At 53.4% G+C, this 22,929-nt stretch overlaps 1 protein-coding gene across 4 annotated transcripts in view; it reads right to left on the bottom strand.

Annotated features, from left to right (window-relative positions):
• Positions 1 to 22,929, bottom strand: part of PHACTR3 (phosphatase and actin regulator 3) — a 407,993-nt gene that overhangs the window by 210,482 nt on the left and 174,582 nt on the right. Inside the window, exon 1 of one of the 4 annotated variants that reach the window (XM_059895901.1) lies at positions 16,920 to 17,045. The exons of the other annotated variants lie outside the window; for them this stretch is intronic. The gene's annotated coding sequence lies outside the window, so the exon portion shown is untranslated. Of the gene's footprint in view, positions 1 to 16,919; positions 17,046 to 22,929 lie in introns of those variants that run through there. 4 annotated transcript variants of the gene reach the window in all.

The raw sequence follows: 22,929 nt of genomic DNA on the forward strand, positions 1-22,929 counted from the left end.
TCAAACACGGCATCCGGCCCGATCCATAAATTACAGAAAATCCATAGCACCAGGTTTATAGTACTTTAAACTTTTAAAAATACTTCCTAAGTTCCTTGGCTGGAGCGATAATTCCAAGAACCCACTTGTGCAAACCTATAAACAATGATGGCTGTGTCCGTATTTTCATAGAAGCTGTGATCGCTTTCAGAGCCTATATTTCCCTAACCTGCTGGGCAGTTTAAAGCTGGTGGCTCCACTGGGATTTCATGGGGGGAGGGGCAGTTATTTAGGCGGTTATATCCTGGTGCACTCACCAGTTCCCATTCTGGAATACTAACAATAGTGCCAGTGACTTCCACGGCAGACGGGGGAACAGCATTCATTTCTGTGTTTAGTGGAGGCTACCTCAGCCCATCAACTTGGGGTGCAGCAGAGATCACTCCTGGCACTTCACGCAGTTTTGGGGGGCTTCTGACCCTACTGGTTCATTCTTTTCAAGGGCTACCTGGGGGACCATGGTATAAAAGGGAACCCCAGGATTTTAGGGGAATGGGCCCTGGGGGTCTGTTGGCAGGAGGGAGTGGAGGGGCAGAAATCTAGAGTGGGGTTGGTTCTAGCTCCGACCAGAGCCTGGAACACACAGCAAAGACGGGGGGCTGGCCCTGCATTCAGAAACGCATGGGTCTGAAGACCACACGGAGCCACCAGCCTTGATCCAAGAGATGTGTCCTAAAGAACATGAGGCCCCTGTTTGGGGTTTCATTGATTGATTCACTTATTCATAGTATGTGCCAGGCACTGCAGGGGGTGGGGAAGGGGAGAGGAGGGCTCCCTCCCGACAACAGCACGTGCAAAGGCCCTGGGGTGGGAGCACTGGGCAGTCTGAAGGGCTGAGAAGGGGCTGGGTAGCTGGAGTGCTGGGGGCAGGGTGGCATGCGGTGAGAGTGGGGGCCCGGCCCCAGGACTCAAAGAGCCTCATGACCCATGGGGCAGAGAACAGATTTTATCCTGGGAGGAATGAAAAACCCAGGAGGGTCTCCAGCCAGGAAAGAAAGAGAATGGATTTCCCTTCTCTTGGAAGGTTATGGGGCCACTGGAGGGAGGCAAAAGGGGCCGGAGAGATGAGGGGGGTGGACGGAGGCTGCCGCATTCAGACAGGGAGAGACACAGGCAGCCTAGAATGCAGGGTAGTGGGCAGAGCCCAGATACATTGTAACTACGTATGTTCCCCCCATTCCTGATGCAAAGGTACCCTGCCGCTGAACTGCAATAAAAAAAAATTCCTACACTCACGACTACTGTTACAATTCAGACAGTTACCAACTGATTTACGTGCTCTATAATTTGGGGAAGGGGGCTGTTTTAATAGCAGGATTCCTCAAAGCTGGACACCGCTGCTCTCCCTCAACACAAACGCATGCAGCTGATTTAACTGGATCTCATCACAGTGGTGTCACCCTGTCCGCACCTAGTAGCTCACTATGGGCCGGTCCCCGGGCTAATCCACTTACCCACAGTGTAGACGGCAGGATTCTAATCTCCCCAGATTCCCAGCCCCGGGTTACTCAATCAAACATGACCCTAGGCACTGCCGTGAAGGCGTTTGCGGATGGAACCAGGGTTATAATCAGCTGACCTGAAGACAGGGGGATTATCCGAGATGATCCAGACGGGTCTGTGTAATCACAGGAGCCCTCAAAGCAGAGGGAAGACAGAAGAGCAAGACGGGGACAGAAGGAGTTCCAGGCCTTCGAGAAGGATGCGGCCCACCACTGCGCGCCTTGAGGGGGCCAGGAGCCAGGGAACACAGCGGCTTCTGGAAGCAGAGAAGGACCCCCAACAGCCCGCAGGGAAACGGGGACCCGGGTCCTGCAACCCGTGAGCAGGACTCGGCTTCCCTCTCAGAACGCCAGGACCTGCCCACACCTCGACTCTGGCCCGCGGGCCCCAGAGCCGGGCACCACTGAGCCCACCACACCTCTAACCCACAAGGGGCGTGTGACGATAGACACGTGTCACTTAGCCCGCCAAATTCGTGGTCCTCCGTTTCAGCAGCCACAGAAAAGGCATACACGCATCCCCCCCGTTCATCCCCCCGGGTGACCAAGGATGCCAGTCCTGGTGTTACCCTCCACCCACAGGAGGGCCAGGCTCGGGGGCTGGTCATGCAGGTCTGCCGGACTCCAAGGGTCCTTTTCCCACCCCTGCACGACCCTGGGTGACCCCGCGTAGACCACCTGGGAAGAGGGATGTGTGCACATCCAAGGTCAACCCAAGATTCAAACGAAGGGCGCAAACCACACAGGAGGACAGGTGGAGACGACTGCCCAGGTGTCCCACCTGCGGGGCACAGAAAGCCACCTGCAGGGCAGGGCTCTCTCCTGCCACCAAACCCCTTGTTTCCAAGTCAGGCACCTCCAAGGTGCGGCCTGAGTTGGGGCATTCATTAAGGACCCCTGTATTAGATACCAAGCACTAGCACTGTCTTCCAGAACAAAAGGTAGAGAACATAAATTCTGAGGCAGGAACAAGCAAAGGGCTAAGAATCCAGAGTCTGCCAAAGTCGATTGCCCAGGTTCAGGTGCAGCTCCGGCAGCTGTGTGACCTTGGGCAAGTTACTCCATCTCTTTGAGCCTCGGTTTTCCTCATCTGTCAAATGGGGTCACACCTCCTATACAGACATGCAGGCGAAGGGGCAGAGCTGAGGACAGGGCTCGGCCCGGCGTCCGGCCCCGGCTCGTGTGATTATTACTGTCCCCCCAGAGGAGATTTCAATGTGGCTTCTCCCACCGTGGTGACTCCCATACAAAGCCGGTGCAAATGATCATTACAAAACATCCGTCACTTGCATCATAATTCTCCAAGTTAGAAATCACTCTGCTCTACCAGTGAAAGGCATCCCTCCTCTTACTTTTTATCCTCCCAATATTTACGAAAAGGTAAAAACTTGGAGCTAATTTACCATGATTTTTGGGCGTGGCTTATAGGAAAAAGCACAGACAGCAAAGCCGTTAAAATAAAAATAGAAACAGAAATTTGCAGCAGCCTCGAGTGCTGGCATCCTCATTATCTGAGTGCGTGTGAATTACAGGACTTAAAAGAGATTTAGTCACAGACGAAAGATAACATTCCTTTCCACACAGCTGTTCTGGACACTATTAAGTGGAGAGAGACAGTCCTTCACTTGTATCAGAAACCTCATCTAGGGCAGGGTCTATTTCTGGTCTTTACCCCGTGGGTCAGTGGCAGCGACCCCACCACCCAAATATACGATGCACACAATGCAGGCAGCAGGATTCCTGCCTGACTTCCGAGAGACCTGCTGGTGGCAGAATCGGACCCAGACAGACTGGGAAACGGGTAAGGCGGACGCTTTGATTAAGATTCGGATGGAGGTGCCTGCCAAGGGCGCCTGTCAGTACCTGTACAAAGTGCATGGGGACAGTATTGGAGAATGGGGCCCAGGCAGGCCTCCATACACCTGTTTCAAGTTTGCTGTAGGAAGGGTGTGTAAATAATTCGAAACGGTCTAAAAATATGATATGCTTTCAGAAGAACAGGGAAGACTCTCAAACAGAGATGCTTTGGAGAGGCTGTGAGCTGCTTCCTCCAATTCTGGAGGGAAAGTGCTGCTGAATTGGGGGATTTTTCTGCTAAACGGGTCTCCTCTGCAGAGAAGCCAGAGGCTCAGTGTTAGAACAGATGCTGTCCGAAGGAAGAAACTTCTGGAGCTTAAAAATGGCTCTCTCCGTGAGCTGAGAAAAGGCGGGATTTCCCAGCCCCACCTGTGGTTCGTGCTCTCGGTAAGGCCACCTGCCACGTGCCAGGCACTGGTGTGCACACAACAGTAAGCAGGTCGCCGCAGGCCTGGGTCGATACTGGCTGGGAAAGATGGAGCGCTAAGAAGAGCGTGAACAGACGGCCACGGGGCTGGGGTCTCCAGGACAGCCCTCAGGTTTGGGGACTCACGAGAGGGGCTCCCTGAACTCAGGTACACTCGTACTCACGGCCGTGATTCACTACAGAGAGGACACGAAGCACAGTCAGCAAAGGGACAAGGCGAGAGGGTGACACACGGGTAAACCAGGCATAAGCTTCCAGAACCTTCTCCCCGTGGAGTCACGGGACACACTTAATTCCTCCACCGAGGAGTTGGGACCACACGTGTGACAGGTCGTCGCCCCGGGAAGCTCACTGGAGACTCAGCGCCCAGCGTTTCTCTTGGGGGGCTGGTCCCGTGGGCACCCTCTGCCCACACGGAGCGGGAAGGCAGACCCCAGAAGGAAAGCAGGGCCCCAGTGTGTACCCGGCTCTCTGTGCAAACAGTTCAGCGCAGGGAGCCACTCTCCCAGCCTGAGAGGGAGGGGACCCTCCCCAAGTCCACGTTCTCGGACGCCAGCAGAAGGCCGACCCCTCGAGCAGGGCTTTCTAAGGAGAGCAGACAGGCTGCTGGGTCGACTCTTTCGTGCACGCTCAGCGGCGAGGGCCACCCGGGAACTGGGAAGGGGGCGGTGCCGGGGCCATTCAGATGGTGTGGCCGGTGGTATTTTCCAAATACGGCCAGGATACGACCCCACCTCACATCTCACCACGTGGGTCTGCGTGGCCCCCATTAAGAGACGGGTGTCTAGTGTCACCTCACACCAGTCAGAATGGCCATCATTTAAAAATCTACAAACAATAAATGCTGGAGAGGGTGTGGAGAAAAGGGAACCCCCCTACACTGTGGGTGGGAATGTAAATTGATACAGTCACTATGGAGAACAGTATGGAAGCTCCCTAAAAAACTAAAAATAGAGTTAGCATATGATCCAGCAATCCCACTCCCGGGTATATATCCGGAGAAAACCGTAATTCGAAAACATACATGCACCCCAATGTTCACTGCAGCACTACTGACAATAGCCAGGACATGGAAGCAACCTAAGTGTCCATCAACAGAGGAATGGATAAAGAAGATGTGGTACATATATACAATGGAATATTACTCAGCCATAAAAAGAATGAAATAATGCCATTTGCAGCGACATGGATGGACCTAGAGATTGTCACACTGAGTGAAGAAAGTCAGACAAATAGAGAAAGACAAATAGCATCTGATATTGCTTATATGTGGAATCTTAAAAAATGGTACAAATGAACTTATTTACAAAACAGAAATAGAGTTACAGGTGTAGAAGACAAGTTTATGGTTACCAAGGGGGAAGATGGGGGAGGGATAATTTGGGAGATTGGGATTGACATATACACACTATATATAAAACAGATAATCAACAAGGACTTCCTGTATAGCCTAAGGAACTCTGCTCAGTACTCTGTAATGACCTGTATGGGAAAAGAATCTAAAAAAGAGTGGATATATGTATATGTATAACTGATTCACTTCGCTGTACAGCAGAAACTAACACAACATTGTAAATCAACTATACTCCAATAAAAGTTAATTTACAAGAAAAATTGTTAAATAAAAAATTTTTTAAAAGAGATGGGTGTCTGCTTCCCTACCCCCGATCTGGGTGGGCTGATTCTACGGCAGAAGCGATGAGGTGTGACTTCCAAGGCCAGATCACAAAAGGTGTCAGAACCGGACGCTGTGTCTCTTGGAAGCTACCTCCTGGGACCCAAGTTCCCGTGCAAAGGCCTTGTGGAGTGGACCTGAGGCTCAGCCCACAGCCCACCTGAGCTCCCCACCGACAGACAGTGGCACTAACCTCACAGGGGCTCTGGACTGAACTGAGTCCTCTCAAAATTCATGAACTTAAGCCCCTCACCCCCAGTACCCCCAAATGTGATTGTGTTTGGAGACAGGGCCTTTAAAGAGGTGATTAAGGTTAAGTGAGGTTGCTGGGGAGGCCCCAAGCCAGTCTGACTGGCGTCCCTGGAAGAAGAGGAAACTTGGACACAGGGAGAGACAGCGGGGCACACACAGAGGACACGGGCCACGTGAGGGCACAGCCGTCGGCAAGCCAAGGACAGAGGCCTCGGACGAAACCTTGATTCTGGACTTCCAGCCTCCGGAACTGTGAGAAATTTAATTTCTGTGGTAGTTTGTTACGGTAACCTTACCAGACTAATACACCAGCTGTAGTAGTCAGGGTTCCCCAGAGAAACAGAACCAGTAGGAGATCTATAGACATACAGACAGACACTTACTATGAGGGACTGGCACATAGTTATGGGTGCAGAGAAGCCCCATGGTTTGCCAGGAACAAGCTGCAGACCCAGGAAAACCAGTGGTACAGGCCCAGCCCAAACCTGAAGGCCTGGGAACCAGGATGCTGGTGCCCAAGGGCAGGAAAGAGAAGAGGGACGGCTCAGCTCTGAGCACCCAGGACTCCTGGATTCCATCGCGGGAAAGACCTCATGAAGGTTCACATACTCGCACCCAGTGACCGGTGGAACGAGTCACCTTTCCAGAAAATATTACAATTATGCAAAATCAGCATCTTCCCAGGTAACCAAGGTCACCAGTCTCCAAAGGGCAACAGGCACCCCACCTTGTCCTCCCTCCCCCCCAACTGCAGAGGACACCGTGCAGACCCCAAGTCACCGGGACACGGCCCCTCTCGGCGCCACCGTCCCAGCCAGCTTCCCAGTCCGGCTGGGAGAAGCCTGATGCAAGGGGTGTGAGCTGCCGTAGTGGTGTTTTTCCTTAAAATAAACTGCAACTGAGTTCTGGAAGAAATCCCAAAGGCAGCAGGTTGCCTTAATGAAGCTCAAACAGAGGAGGGGTCGGGGGACTCAGTGCCCTGGTTTTATTAAGTCATGAGGACGCAGGTCTCCACGGGCACAGGGGGAGGGCTCCTTCTGGGGGGATGGGGGAGGGAGGAGAGGCTGGGCCTTCAGAAGCAGCAGGGCCATGAGGAGGAACCCCTGGAATTCTCCAAACAGCTGACTCCTGTGGGCCGGTGCTTTTCGGTAAAAGGGGTTTCTTAAATGCAAAATGAAACGTTGATCGTTATCAATAAAACCATATATTTTATCAAATCAGAAATGAAACTCTTGCCCAAAACCTGCTTCAGTGTTAGGTTCGGGAGACATGGTCCCCCCCGTTGTCACGTGCCTGCCCCCCAGGCCACCTTTCCTCCTCTGCCCATATGCACGGCTGGACGTTTCCACCAGAACCAATGGTTCCCTGAGTGAAACATTTGACTCCTGGATCCCTGATTAAAGATCTGTATTCAGGAGAGATAAATTAGGAGCTTGGGATTAACATATACACACTATTATATATAAAACAGATAAACAACAAGGACCTACTGTAGAGCACAGGGAACTATATTCAATATCTTGTAATAACCTATAATGGAAAAGAATCTGAAATATATATATACATGTATAATTGAATCACTCTGCTGTACACCTGAAACCAATACAACATTGTAAATCAACTATACTTCAATTTTTAAAAAAATCCGATTTTTCCTCATACTATTCACAGAAGTAAATTACAGTGGATTAGAAACATAAATGTAAAGAAAAAAGCTGTACACTCATTAAAAGGAAACATGGGTGAAGATGTTTATGACCAACTGTCCTGGTTTGCCCAGGACTCAGGGGTTCTCAGGACACAGGACTTTCAGTGCTAAAACTAGGACCATCCTGGGCAAACTGGGGCAAGGTGTTTGCTCTAAATGTGAGGCAGAAAGAGATTTCTTAAAGAAGACACAAAAGGCAAAGACATAAAGAAAAAGCTTGATGGGGGCTTCCCTGGTGGTGCAGTGGTTAAGAATCCGCCTGCCAACGCAGGGGACACGGTTTCGAGCCCTGGTCCGGGAAGATCCCATGTGCTGTGGAGCAACGAAGCCCATGTGCCACAACTACTGAGCCTGCGCTCTAGAGGCCCTAAGCCACAACTACTGAGCCCACGCGCCATAACTACTGAAGCCCGCGCGCCACAACTACTGAAGCCCACGCACCTAGAGCCCATGCTCCACAGCAAGAGAAGCCACCACAATGAGAAGCCCGCGCACCGCAACGAAGAGTAGCCCCCGCTCGCCACAACTAGAGAAAGCCTGCGTGCAGCAACGAAGACCCAACACAGCCAAAAGCAAATAAATAAATAAATAAATAAATTTATTTTTAAAAAAAAAAGGCTTGATGAACTTCACTCTTCAAAACTGAAAATGTGGGGATGGAATGTACAGCTTGGTGACAATAGTCAATGGAACTGTATTGTACATTTTAAAGTTGCTAAGAGAGTAGACCACAAAAGTTCTCATCACACTCACACACACACACACGTAACTATCTGTGGCAATGAACGTTAACTAGACTTATTGTGGTGATCATTTCGCGATACATACAAACAGCGAATCATTACATAATATACCTAAACTCATATCATGTTATATGTCAACCATATCTTAAAAAAGACAAACTTAAAAACTTCTACTCAACCAAAGACATGATAAACAAAATTAAAAGCCAAGCCGCAGGGAGAGCAAAAATCTCTGTAGCAAACAGAGGATTAGAACCCAGAACACACAAATAGCTCTTACACACCAATTACAAAAAGAAACTAACAACCCCACAGCAAAGAAGCAACTCACAGAAAGTGAAATCCAAAGGGCCAATTAGCATGAGAAAAACCTTCTCCAGCAATCAAGGGAATACAAATTAAACCAAGAAGTCCCACTCTTCTTCCGTGGGACTGACAACCTTCAAGAAACTGACCTAGAGAAGCTAGCTCCTCAGACACTGCCCTTGGGGGTGACAGAGCCACTGTGGGCAACAACTTCGCTAAACCAAGCAAAATTTACAACAGGCTCCTTCTATGTCCCAGCACTTCCACGTCTTAGAACGAGCCCTGTAGAGAAACACTTGCACAAATGCACCGAGAGGATGTTCACCGAGGCACCGCCAGGAACAGAGGGTCTGAGGACGCCCTCCACGGCCAGCAGCCACAGAAAGTCTCAAACGGTGGAATATTCTAAAGCAATTAGGAAGAATCCACGAACCCAGATAAATCTCCCAGACACGCTGTTGAATAAAAACAGTAAGTTTCCGAACAAGACGGCTGTATTCAAACGCCACCTCTTTAAAAACACTTACAGGAAACCATCCTGTACATCTTCTACCGAGACCCACACGCACGTGTCAAGACAGTCTGGTGGGAAAAACACTCACGGTAACAGGGGTTCCCTCCAGGGAGGGGCAGGGAAGGAGTGGTTTTCCAAGGAGACCCTGTAATGTTTTCACTTCTCACTTGGAGAAGGTGTTCATGAAATACTAATGCAATTATATATATATATATATATATTTTTTTTTTTTTTCCTCCAAAGAAACCTATTGCCTGCATGGGAGAACATCTCATGCATTCATCTGACAAATATTTACCGAGTGCCAACTACAGGCCAGGCCCATTCTAAAGCCCGAGGACCACTCATTTCCCTTCAAGCAAAAATGGAGTGATCAGCCAAGTCATCTTGGCCAAGTTCATCAGCCAGCTTTAAGATGATGGGGCGCAGATTTGGGTGGATGAGGGGTGAGTGGCGGGAAAACGCCCTGGGCACCTGGGCAGGTGACAGGAGGGAAGGGAAGGGAAGGTCTCGGCTGGATGGCAAACCCTCGCAGGACCTTCTACTGCTGCTTGGAGGTTGCAATCTCTGCCTTTGCCTTCAAACACAAACCTGTCACAGGAAAGAAGGCTGAGGCCAGAGGAGGATTCCAGATCCATGGTGGGTTCTGCAGGTCAGGTGCGCACAGGTATGGGGTTCCCGTGCTGGTGGGGCAGCTGGAAATGTGCTGGGGTTTGCAATGCCCAGCACCCGCTCTCCTTCTGCTGCCATCACACTGATTTTCTCTGGGGGGGCGGGGGGGTCCTCAGGCCTGGCTACGGAGCTGATACAGGCTCCACCTCTGGCTGGGCAGCCTGTGGACTGGCCCGTGAGCTTGGACTCAGCCATGCAGCTCCCCCCATTCCCAAGGGCGGGTGGTGGGACCCAGCCCGAGCCCTGGACAGCCAAAAGGATGCTAGCAGGAGCTACTGAGACTGCCCAGCTGTGGATTTACAGTTTCCTAAATTGTTGGTCACTTGCTACCAGAAGAGTCTGCTAAATACACCTGGTTGTCATTATGATTTCCAAAGAATTGGGCAGCTCAGCCCCAAGCTGGGTCTTCAGAGCTGCTGCCTTTGGGAGCCTGGCGCAGCCCTAACTCTGAGCCCTGGGCTGGGCCAGGGAGACCGGCATTCCATTTCCAGTGGCCTCGAGCAGCCGCTAAAGCCACAACTTGTAACGAGCATCGGCTCGAACATGTCATGCTCTCATCAATCATTCCTTTCCCTTCAAAAAAATTAAAAACAAACAAACAAACAAAAAACCACAACGCATTTGGTGCAGAAGTATCCCAGTACAAGTCAGCGTTTCCAAATCCAACTTCGAAGTCTGGAAGAATAAGCAGCTCATTTGTTCCTAAATTAAAGCAGCACTGGCTACAGAAACAGCCCGTTAGCCCTTTAAGGCTGGGAGTTAGGATGTGCCCAAAGCAAGCTCCGGGAAGCAGCCCCACAAATCAAGGGAGCAGAGCTTCAGGTGGCAGCCAGACGGATCCCCTTCCGGTTCCAGACGTTGGGAGGTCAGGGGACCCCTCCACAGCCTGACCATCAGAACACCTAGAGTGGCGGGCACATAGCCTGGCTCTACCCTGGGTCCCCAGACCCTTGCTCCAAACCAAAATTTGGTATTTGGACGGGGTCTTGCCTGACCCAACACTGAAATGCAACACTGAAACCCAAAGACTCAGCCCCGCGCCGGGGAATCTCGGATGGGAGGCTCCAGGACGCCAGCCCACCCGCCCCAAGCTTCAGACTCAGACAGACAACGGCCTATCTGGCACATCCTCGAAGATGTCAGCAGGCCTCTCCAAGTGAACATGACCTCCTCTCCCCAACCTTCCCCCCCACCAGTCTCCCTCCTCCTCCACCGAGCCTTCCGCAAGTCCACAGAAGGAACTCCCACCCCAGGCTTAGACACAAAACCTAAGCAGCCAGCATCCCGGATTTCAGGCCCCCAAGGCTTCAGCAGGGCCTGTGAGCGCCACCACCTAAGGGTCCCGGGCTGCGCACTGTCCCCACCCCGGCCCTCCCAGCAGCAGGTGGCCCTCTCCCCACCAGGAGCCTGCTGCCACAGGACGGCCAGTCATGCGATTCCTGAGCCTAAAGCTGGCCAATGGCCTCATACTACACACGTGAAACCCCCATAGCTCAGTGGCCTCATGCTGCACATGTGAAAGCCCCATAGCTCATCACAGGGTCCAGGGTCTCCTGGCCCACCTGGCCAGGCATGGCTCCTCATCTGCCCTCGCCCAGGGTCTCCAGCCGCATGACCCTCTTCTGTTCGCCAGTGCCACCAAGTCCCATGCGGGGCCTCTGCCACTGCTTTTCCTCATGCTGGGAATGCTCTCGCCCCCTATCCTCACATGGCTCCCTGCTTCTCCCCATTCAAGTCTGCAGCCAAACATCCCTCTTGGAAGACTCTCCCCTGGCCACCCCCAGCTAAAGCAGCTCCCATCCTCAATCACCGCCTCTCTGTCCTTACCTTCTTCCAACATTGCTCTGCACAGAGGTTATCTTTTCGTTTCACTTTATTTGCCTCTACACCCATTGTCTTTCTCCCCCCACCAGAATCAAAGCTCCCTGAGGGCAGGAAGCTGACCCCCCCCACCCCTTGCTCTGCAGCATTCCCAGCATGTAGGTCAGTGCCGGAGCCATTTTCAGTGATTAATACAAACGCTTGCTGACCCGCTAAACAGTCGGCTTTCTCCTTGGCGAAAGTGGGTTAGCAGTGGCTGTGCCCTGCACCCTTCAAGGCCCATACAGAAGCCACAGAACTATTTTAAAAATGCCCAACAATTGAAATGAGCATGTGGGGCAGGAACTGCATCATGTCCACAGGCAGATCATGCACTTGTGACGGCTCCGAACACACTGCCAAGAGGCTGAAGGTCACCATCTGAAATGTCCTTTCTCAAAATCTAACCCCAAATACGCCTTGCTATAAACACAGTACCCAAGTAAAGGTTGGGGGGATGCTTTCAGGGGAGGAAGCTGGTGCTCGTGTGCACCCGCTGTGTACAGGCACGGGGTGAGGGCACCTCTGCCCCCACTAGAGGGTGAGTGCCGGGGTGGGGGCCACCTCCCTCTCGTCTGCTGCACCCCCAGGGCTCTGCACAAGGTCTCACGCTTACGAGTGCTTGATATTCACGATGAGTGGATTCAGCAACAGAAGGGCCGCCCATCCTCTAGGCTGGGGCTCCCCTCACCACACGGAGGTGCCCCAAAGCTTCTCCGCAGGCTTCTCATCCTCAGGGCCCCGCAGAGGGCCTGGCACACAACAAACTCTCAAATGACGCCTGCTGGTCCCAACAACCCCAGAGTCCCATGCTTCTCGACCCAGTGACTTGGTGGATCTCAGAGTTTCCCAACCTCCGCACTGCTGGCCTGGACCTGCGCATTCTTTTTCTTTCTTCTTCTGGCGGGTGGGGTTGGGGGCAGTGGGCGGGAAGCTTTCTGGGCATCAAAGGATGTTCAGCAGCCTCCCTGGCTTCGCCCCACTGGATGCCAGTAGAACTGGGGGGAGGAGTTGTAACAACCAAAACCGGAGTGGGGGACACACCTGGTGAGAACCACTTAAGTCTCTAAACCAGTTTCCATACAAGCTGGATCCCAGAATCACCTGGGGCACTGGTTAAAAAGACAGACTGCAGGAGATTCTAAGGGGCAGGCCTGGGGTGGGATCCCCCAGGGATTCCAACCAAGGGGCCACTGGGGTAAACACTGGCCTAACTCTCCTAGGGCCGCACCCGTGTTCAACCTGGTTGCCAACTGTACCAACGGCCAGCAAATCCAGGCAAAGCTCTCTGGCCTCCACAAGGGGAGACCTAAGCCCCCGCCCACTCCCAGGCCCTCTCCCCTGGACCAGGTGGAGCCCTGCCATTTTCCAGCTTCCTCAGCCCCTCTCCTGAGATCCTGTCCCTTTAACTGTAGCTGGACCCGCTCCAGGAGCAGGTGTCTGTCTGCAGGGGCCCTGGCAGCTCCCGCCCTGCACAGGTGGAGGGAGGCCCCCTGTCCTTCCTAGGGGGACAATGGACCAGGGACACGTGTGGAACTCTCACTGGGTAGCAAGCGCTGCTCACGTGATCCCAGCTACTGCCCCAAGACTTAAGTACCGGATCGCACCCCATCTTACAGATGCGGAAACCGAGGCACAGCGAAGTCAAGTGCCATGCGCACAGGCTCACGCAGCTAGTGCAGGAGGGTTCCAATCCCGGGACGGCCGACGCCAAGGCCAGCGCTCCGGACCACTGCGCGCACTGACTGCCCTTGTTTGGGGACAGAGTGGCCCGCCTGGGCTGCGGGGACAGCCCGAGCCAGCAGGCGCCCACCTCTGTGCTGGGGGCGCCGCGGATATCCCAGCCACACCGCGGCGGCCCAGGGCAGGGCGCGTGCTCCCGGCCAGCCGCCCCCCAGCCCCGCGCCCGCCTTCCGCGCCGCGCGCTTACCTTGCGCCGGGCCTCGCGCGGTGGCGGCGGCGTCCCGGATCCCGAAGGCGCGGAGCAGCGAGAGCACGGGCGCCGGCCAGCGGGTGCGCCCCCCGCCCCGGCCGCGCATCCCGCCGGAGGGCCTCTCGGGGCTGCTTCCGCGGGGCCGCCCGGCGCAGCGCAGAGCCCAGAGCTGCGGGAAGCGCCGGCGGGGAGGGGAGGGGAGGGGAGGAAAGGGGAGGGGCGGGGGCGGGGGCGGGGCCGCCACGCGAGGCCGGCCTCTCCGCCGGGAGGGGGCGCCGAGGGGCGCCGCCGTGACCTTGATCTCCGGGACCCGGCGGGCTCCGCAGCCAGGGATGAGGGACCTCAGAGCCAGGACGCCTTGGAAACGTTAAAGGGAGAGTAGGGCGGGAGGTGCAGCCGCCCGCGTAATTACGTTGGAAAGAAGCTGCCCAGTTGAGCCGCTGTGGGACGCTGGGCGAGTCGCTTGACCTCTCTGAGCCCCAGTGTTCTGGTGTATAAAATGGGCGTGGAGAGGGTGAAAGGAGGTGAGAGTGAGCCTAGAACTGTGCCAGGGCCTGACCCTCCCGATGTGGGAGGCGCCTTGGCCGCCTTTGCTATAAGTGCTGTGAAATGCAGGAGGCATTGATGCGCTTCTCATACACTCGCTATATATATATGTACATATGTAGTATTTATCTCTTTAATAAAATAAAACATTACTATTTCGCTTGATGACAGCCGTATGTGGGACGCTTGCTGCCACCAACCAGCTCAGGAACTGGGTGCCCAGGCCCCTCTCCCAAGGCCCTCTGAGCTCTAGTACAATCACAAGTCCTCCTCCACCCACAAGCACCCAGGAGCCTTCAGTCTTGAGAGAATGAAAAGGCTCTGCTGACTCTGGGGGGTTTGCGTTTGAGGCAGGGTCTCTGGCCTGAGATGGCCTCAGGGCCCTCGTCAGCACCAAGGCCATCAGACTGACCGGCTGAGTGTAACAGGCACAGTTCCTGAGCGCCCGAAAGCGACAACACTCGTCACCACCACCCCAACCCCATCACTGAGAACTTTCCAAATGCAGCTCTGCTCAGGGCCTCAGTGGTCCTCCTGTTCAGGCCCAGCAACTCCATGAGCAGGTGCAATCAGATGGCCCATTTTACAGATGCAGGAGGGCAGGCAGCAAAAAGGAAGGACTTGTCTACGGCCACATGGATGCTGAGTGCCGTGCTGTCACTTGGGTGTAGCTGGGCATCCCCCCGACCTGCGTCCTCCCTGGGGCACACACACCAGCTTCCAGCATCTCCCCCGCAGACCTCTCACTCCTCATCTTCAGAACTTTGGGATAATAATAACAACAGTTACCAGCTAACAGTAGGTGGCACTGTGCCGTATATTCATATATTCATTTACCCCTCATGACAACTCCTTGAGGAGGGTACAATTATTATCCCCACTTTACAGATGAGAAAATACAAGTTCCAGAAGAGCAGGGACTTTGAATGAATTGTTGAGCAATTCATTCATAGGATGAATTGCTTCATCCTATTGCCTCTTCCACCAGCTCTCAGAGGGAGGCACAATGATCATCCCCCATTTTTCAGAGGGGGAAGCCGAGGCTCAGAGAAATGATGTAACTTGCCCTAGGACGTTAGGAAGAGGAAGCATCAGGATTCAAACCCCAGTCAATGTCTCGGTGCCTTTGCTCTCTGCCAGGCCCACTGGGGACACCCTGACGAACTCCTACTCATCCTTCAAAACCCAGCTTAAGCACTGCCTCTGCTCCGAAGTCTTTCCTTCAGCCTCCCTGCTTCCCCACCCTAGGCACTTGGTTCTCCCATGTCCCCAGCCTCGGGTGCACCTTCTGTTGGGCACAAACGGCATCACCGTGCAGTCAGGTACCCACACACCTGCCCCATCCCCACTGGGCTGGGCTTCTAAGGGACAGGCATTGGCCCTAGTCTCTACCTTCCCAGACCCACTCAGGTCAATGAACATCTGTTTTGCAGCCTCTGTCTTCCTCTGCTGGTAAAAAAATTTCCATTTGCCTCTGGGCATCTTCCTTCCCGAGGCCGGTGGAGCCAAGTTCCCTCCCTAATGCCAGGGGTGACCCAGTCTGACCAATCAGCATAGTCCAGCCATCTGGCCTCAATAACCGATTCAGGAAAGTTTGTTTATGGAGGCACACACTTAGGACGTTCACCGGACCGGGAGAGGAGTCCTTTTAATCCACTGGCCCTGATGTGAGCGGTCAGCGCTTCTGGGAGCCTTCACATGCTTCAGAATTGAAACAACATGGAAGGGGGAGGATCCCAGAGATTCTGGGGCTGAGCCCCTGGTTCCAGCTATACCTGAAGGTAGCTGAACGGAGGGTTAGAATTTTCAATCACACTCTCCCTGCTATCTCCTTTCCCCCCTCAGCCTTGGTGCGAAAAGAGATCATTAGAATAGGAGAAAATATTTCCAAGTTATAAATCTAAAAAGGGATTAATATCCAGAACACAGAGAACTCCTAAAATCCAACAACAAAAACAATCAACTCAGTTCAAAAATGGGCAAAGGATTTGAATAATTCAACATTTCTCCAAAGATATACAAATGGCCAGTAAGCACACGGAAAGGTGTTCAACATCACTAATCATTAGGGAAATGTAAACCAAAACTATAATGAGATATCACTTCACACCCATTAGGATGGCTATCATCAAATAATAATAAAAATAATAATAATAAATAACAAAGGTTGGTGAGGATGTGGAGAAATGGAAAGCTTTGAATATTGTTGATGGGAATGTGAAGTGTAAAATGGTACAGCTGCTGTGGAAAACAGCATGAAGGGTCCTCAAAAACTTAAAAATAGAATTACAATATGACCCAGCAATTACACTTCTGGATATATTTCCCCAAAAATTGAAAGCGGGGTCTCGAAGAGATATTTGTACACCCATGTTCATAGCAGCAATATTCACAATAGCTAAAACATGGAAGAACCCAAGTGTCCATTGATGGATGAATGGATAAGCAAAATGTGGTCCATCCATACAATGGAATATTATCCAGCCTTAAAAAGGGAGGAAATTCTGACACCTGCTGCAACATGGATGAACCTTGAGGACCTTACGCTAAGTGAAATAAGCATCCCCAGAATACTGTATGATTGCACTTACCTGAGGTCCTTAGCGGAGTCAAATTCATAGAGACAGAAAGTAGAATGGTGGTTGCTGGGGCCTGAGGGAGTGGGGAACGAGGTGGGGTGGGGGGTAGTGTTTAACGGGGACAGAGTTTCAGTTGGGGAAGATGAAAAGAGTTCTGGAGATGGACGGGGGTGACGGTTGCACAACAATGCGAATGTACTTCATACCACTGAACTGTCCACTTAGAAATGGATATGATGGTAAATTTTATGTTGTCTGTTTTACCACATAAAAATAAACTGGAAAAAAAAGAGGGGGATGTCATACCTGAGATCAGGTTACAGAAGGACTACAGCATCTGTCCTGGGTGCTGTCTCCCTTGCTCTCCCCGATGGCGGGCAGCTGCCACGCCCTGAGCCGCCCTTTGCAGAGCCCAGGTGTCAGGGACGTGACGGTGGCCTGACACCCACAGCCGTGAGCCACTGCGTCCGTGAGACGGTGTGTGGCTGAGCGCCAGGGCGAAGGCCCCTCAGGCGAGCCTCCAGATGAGACTGTACCCCAGGAGCAACCGGAACTCAGGAAGGACCTTCAACCAGGGGCATCCAAAGTCCTGACCCACAAAGACGGCAAAATAATAAGGCTGTCATAAAAAAACAATAATAAAAGGCAAAGTACAATGACAGGTCTCTCTCTCTCTCTTACTATCCTTCTCTCTCCCTCCCTCCCCATCCTTTCATCCCTCCTCTGTCCCCTCGTCTCCCTCTCTCTTCCTCTCTCTCGGCTCCTGGGCTCCCCTGCCCATCCACAGGCCATTGCCTTCGATGCCACTCATCTGTCTGCAGGCGACACAACACCCCACATGAAGGGACTGAACGGCCCTCCCGAGTCCCCACGATCAGGAGCGAAGCTGGCGAGCCCTGCCCGAGGCTCAGCAGACACCCCCGTCCCAGCCGCTGGGGTCTGGGGTCCCTGGTCTCTTTGGGGGCTGAGCAAGTTCTTTCAGGAGAGAATGTGAGGGGGGAAGAAATGTGATAATTCACATTTATGGAACACTTCCTACTGCCCGGCCCTGTGCTAAATACTTTATCCCACTTAATCTTTACAACAATCCAACGAAGAAGGGATTATGACTTATCCCCCTCTTACAAATGAGGAAACGGAAGCTCACAGAGGTTACCCAAGGCCCCACGGCTAATGCCTGGATGACCAAGTTCAAGCCTGGGAGCTGGGATCCAGGACCCACGCTCTTGGCCACGGGCCATGTTACTTGCAGGCAGCTCTGAGGCCGAATGCAGGCTGGCTAGGCCAGCCCCTGCGAGAAATCCAGAGCACTGAAGAGCCCACAGCTGCTCCTGGGATCCCTGAAGGCCCTTTAAGGCCAGTCCTGGGTGCAGCATCTCCTGCCCACGAGGGCCTGTCAGTGCACTGATTTAGACCAGAGCCCCAGGCAGGCTGGCAGCAAGTCCCCCAGAAGAGACCCTGGCTGGTAAAGTGGACAGACGCCCTAGGACCTCCCGCAGTCTGCAGCAGCAGGAGCGTCCTGAACGTCCGTGGATGTGTCTGGGCCACGGAACAGAGGAGGGGCGGCAGGAGCCCCCGCTGACGGGGTGTGGGACAAGCCAGGGCCGAGAGACGCAGGGCAGCTAGCAGCTCCCCTTCCAGCCACGGGCGGAGGGCATCCACTGTGCCCAGCCGTCCAGCCCCCACCCGAGCCTGTGCACTCCACCTCCAACGGGCTGAAATCCCAGTGCCTCCGCCTGGAGCAGAGAGGGTTTGCACGAGCTCACAAGAGGAGGAGGGCGTAAGGGGCGCACCCGGGCCCACGCGCTCATCAGGAGACCTTCCTTCTCCTTCCCGACGCAGCCCCGAGACTGGCCTTACAACCCCGGCTACGTGAGCAGCTCTGAACCAACTGTTATCCCCAAGGGATGGAAGACGCTGACTGCCCAGGGCTGGTGGCCTGCACAAGGGATGGAGGTGGGGTAGGATATCTGCTCACCTGAGCCTCACGGCCTGAGACCGGGGGAGGGGAGGCGCTCCAAACCCGCTGGGGCCCGGCCACCTGCAGGCGGGTAGGAGAGGGTCCGGGTGCTGGCCCAGAACGCTGCGCTCCAGGCCGGCTCTTCTCGCTTTTGAAGGTCTGTGCTAGACCACGCCATTCCAAGCCACGTGTCAGAGGTAGAAGTGGGGCAGCGGGGCTGTGACCAGAGCCGCTCCCGGGTGTGTGACCTGGACGGTCGCAAGAGGCCCCATGCTCAGCAGGGCCCACCCTTGGTTTACTGCTCTGCTGTCACCACCTGGAAGTTCCTGACAATGGGTTAATAAGGGCACTGCATTTGCATTTGCAAATTGGGTAGCAGGTCGTGGCCGTGAGCAGCTTCCCCTCAACACACACACAACCCCAAAGCAGTGATGGTCCAAGTTCACTGTCTCTGTGTGTGCCAGGAATTCTGCCACATCCTTATGTCCCAAAGGAGTCAGACACGATGACGTCACAAGGTTTTCCCAGAGACCTGGGAAGGGGCTGTGAGATCATCTACAAGCCTATGACATCCAACTGCCCTGCAACTTATGGACAAGTCAGGCTTGGGGTCATGGGATCCAGTGTGTGTGTGTGTGTGCACGTGCGCGTGTGTGTTTCTCTCCTGGCCACCGAGAATCTGTTTTCCCTCCAGACAGAGATTCTTCATGTCTAAACCCAAGTCAGAAGAAAATCAAGGTGTGCTCTGCAATGGTCTGGGACCAAAATGATTCACTTCTAATAAATCTTTTGTTTCGTTAGAAAAATCCATGAGACTTGGGCGGCATCTCCACACAGACACTTTCCCTCCGAATCGTCCAGTGACACTGACGCTCAGGGGACAGACAGGCTGTCAGCCTCCTTCAGTCCCTGGGCTGCAGCCAGGGCCCCCAGGAGGGCGAGGGGCCTGGCGCCGTGACCAAGCCAGAGGCTCTTGTCCAGGAGCCGGCTCCCTCATGCCAGCCCCAGTTCCTGGCCCTGCTCTCCTTCCACTGCTGGTGTTGGCAGAGGTTTCTACAGGGATGGTCAGCTCTGGGCCCGGACACCCCAGTTCACACGGGACCATCCCCTCCTATGCTTGCCGTCCTGGTCTCATCGTTAATATCACTGCCTTTCACGCCCCAAAAGTACCCTCTTCTGGGTGATACAGTCTCCCTGGTGTGATGGTTAATTCTATGTGTCAACTCGCCTGGACCAAGGGAGGCCCAGCTCAGAAGCTGGTAGAACATTCCTTTTGGTGTGTCTGAGAGGGGTTCTCCGGAGAGGTTAGCATTTGCATCAGAGGCTGAGCAAGGAGATGCCCCCCCAGCGTGGGTGGGGATCACACAATGTCTTGATGCCTGAACAGAACACATAAGTGGAGGAAGGGATGCCCTCTCTCTGCCTGACCTGGACGTCCGTCTCCTGCCCACGGGCATCGGCCCTCCTGGTTCTCGGGCTTTCGGACTCAGACGGGGACTTGTGCCGTCCACCCTCACTTTCAGGCCCTTGCACTGAATTAAGCCCCAGCGTTCCCCGGGCTCCAGCCGGGAGGTAGCAGACCGTGGGACTCCTTGGTCTCATAACCATGTGAACAAATTTCTACAGTAAGTCTCCTCTTCCGTGTCTCTCTCTGGCCTCTTGGTTCTGTTTACCTGAAGGAGCCGGACTCACACAGATGTTGGTGCTGAGCATGGCTCTAGAGGAACAGAATTTTCAGCATGAGTTGTCTGAACCGGTTCTGGGGTTTCTGGAATCCACTCTCTCACCTGATTAGATTGAAAGATGCTAAGAGTCTATTTCCCGTAGTCAAGTGAGCGCTGACCGTCTGTGGCGTGCAGTGTTGGTAGAGACGCACAAATATCCGCATCGGCTTCTCCTTGTCACCTCATCCTTGCAAGAACCAAGGAGCTCAGGGACCGTATGTGATGCTTTGGGAGATTTTGGGAAAACCAAGGAAGAGAATGGTGTTGGTTGGTGGCTGTGACTGTCCCTGGACAAAGAGGTGAGAGAAAAGGATGGTCTCGGGGCTTCGGATTCGCAGCTCCAGCCCACAGATGTCCCAAGAGCTTCAGGGTGGGCCCTGATGGAGCCCTTGTGTCCTGTGGCCCCAGAGCTGAAACTGCTGAAAATCAGACACACAACCTCGTCCTGACTGGATGGGTCACACAAGTGAACCCCCAGCCTCGCTGGCGGTGAAATGGAGGGTACTGACTGGGGAAGAGGGGACCCTGTACGTTGGCATGGGGGCTACAGGAAGGCCCGCGTGAGGCGGGTGGGGCAGGGCCTGAGGCTCCAGCAGGCAGGAAAGCTGGCCTGTCACACGGTGTGCGGTGTGTGTCGGGCTGTGGGACCCGCGGCCCTTGTGTGAGAGACTGTCTCTCTGCTCATCTCTGTGTGTCTCTGGATTTTGTTCCGGATGTCTCTCTCTCTCTCTCTCTCTCTCTCTCACTGTCTCTTTCTCTCACTGTCTCTCTCTCTCACTGTCTCTCTCTGTCACTCTCTCTCTCTCACTGTCTCTCTCTGTCTCTGTCTGTCTCTCTGCACGTCTGATTTTGCCCCGCAGTTCTCTGACTCTGGCTGCCCCTCCTTCCCTGGCCCTCTTCGTCTCTGCTGATGTGATGAGAAATCCCTTTATCACACCACCCCTCTGCCCTGCCACGTGCCCAGGTTGGGGCCAGGCAGGTAAGGCCAGCTCTGCCCTTGTCCTCTAGGGGGACACCACTGTCCGGTGGTGTTTGGACCCATCATCTGAGTGGGGGTTGAAGCTTAGAGCTCCGGGCTTGGGCAGGAGGGGAGAAGGAGGCCTCAGTGTCACCTCTTGGGACCGTCGGCCCTGGGTCCCCCCAGCTGATGGCCATCTCCACAGGGCTCAACCCAGCACTCCGGCTTCCTGAGACGTGAGCAAAATGTTCGTGGGAACCCAAGCCTGCCCCGACTCCAGACATTTCATCAACACCCAGATCTGGTCCCCTCTAGGGATAACAGGCAATTTGTAGTACGAGTCTGCAATTTTTCATCAAATTATTTTTGAAGACAGAGGTTGAAACCCCAGAGACAGCTCCCAGGGAGGAGGGCCGAGTGGGGTGAAGTTCCCGTTACATCGTTCTCAACTGTCTAAAAGTTCCCGCGAATCTTCTGGTCTCCTCTATGCTCTCTCCTTACTGATGTTGTTAAAGTATAATTTTTTTTTAAGGGAAGATCACTATTTTCATATATAAATATAAATAAACCTGTGTCAAAGATTTTATGGTAGTCAGTAAGTAATGGGAAACCAGTAAGGACCTAAAAACCAGTTCAAGGGGCTTCCCTGGTGGCGCAGTGGTTGAGAATCTGCCTGCCAATGCAGGGAACACGGGTTCGAGCCCTGGTCTGGGAAGATCCCACATGCCGCGGAGCAACTAAGCCCGTGAGCCACAATTACTGAGCCTGCGCGTCTGGAGCCTGTGCTCCGCAACAAGAGAGGCCGCGATAATGAGAGGCCCGCGCACCGCGATGAAGAGTGGCCCCCGCTCGCCGCAACTAGAGAAAGCCCTCGCACAGAAACAAAGACCCAACACAGCCATAAATTAATTAATTAATTAATTAAATTTAAAAAAAAAAAAAAAAAACCAGTTCAAAGGAGAATCCAAAGGCCAGCCGATCAGGACACTGACGTGAATGTCCTTAGTGAAGACACAGGCTGGCTTCTGGGGGGCAGGAGGGGTGTCATGGCCACCACCACCAGGCCAAGGCATCTGCATTTCTGAGGACCAATCTACCCTACATCAATTTTCTATATTTTACGGGGCTGTAAAATAGCTCAAAGGCAATGAAAGTCCCAGACACCCCATAGAATCTGATAATTCAGGTTGGTGGCTAGAAATCTAGTTTTCCACAGAAAAGATACCCAGTAAGTCTTCTACGATTTTTTTCCCTTAACAGTTTTTGCATTAAAATATTTTGTTTCTTTTGCCCCCGATCCCTGCAAAACTTTCCTGAAATGTTCCCTTTTATTCCTGGGGCCTCCTGGACAGGCTCTCGTCAGCCTCTGCTCCTACAATTTAGAAGTCAGGACTGGCCACCTTGGGCAGGATGGAGGCGTCCTGAGGTGTCCAGCCCCATCCCCCAGTCATCTCCTGTCCTGTCTCCCCTCCCCCTCATCTCATTTCCCCCCTCCTCCTCCTTTAGTTTATGTTTTTTAAAAAACTGTGTTAAAATACACACTTCATAAAAGTTACCATTTTGACTATTTTTAAGTTCAGTGGCATTAAGCACATTCACACGGCTGTGCAACCATCACCCTCCTTGGTCTCCAGAACTTTTTCATCCTGTAAAACTGATACTCCGTCTCCATTA

Source organism: Balaenoptera ricei, chromosome 15 (genome assembly GCF_028023285.1).
Source record: "Balaenoptera ricei isolate mBalRic1 chromosome 15, mBalRic1.hap2, whole genome shotgun sequence".
Classification (NCBI taxonomy): domain Eukaryota; kingdom Metazoa; phylum Chordata; class Mammalia; order Artiodactyla; family Balaenopteridae; genus Balaenoptera; species Balaenoptera ricei.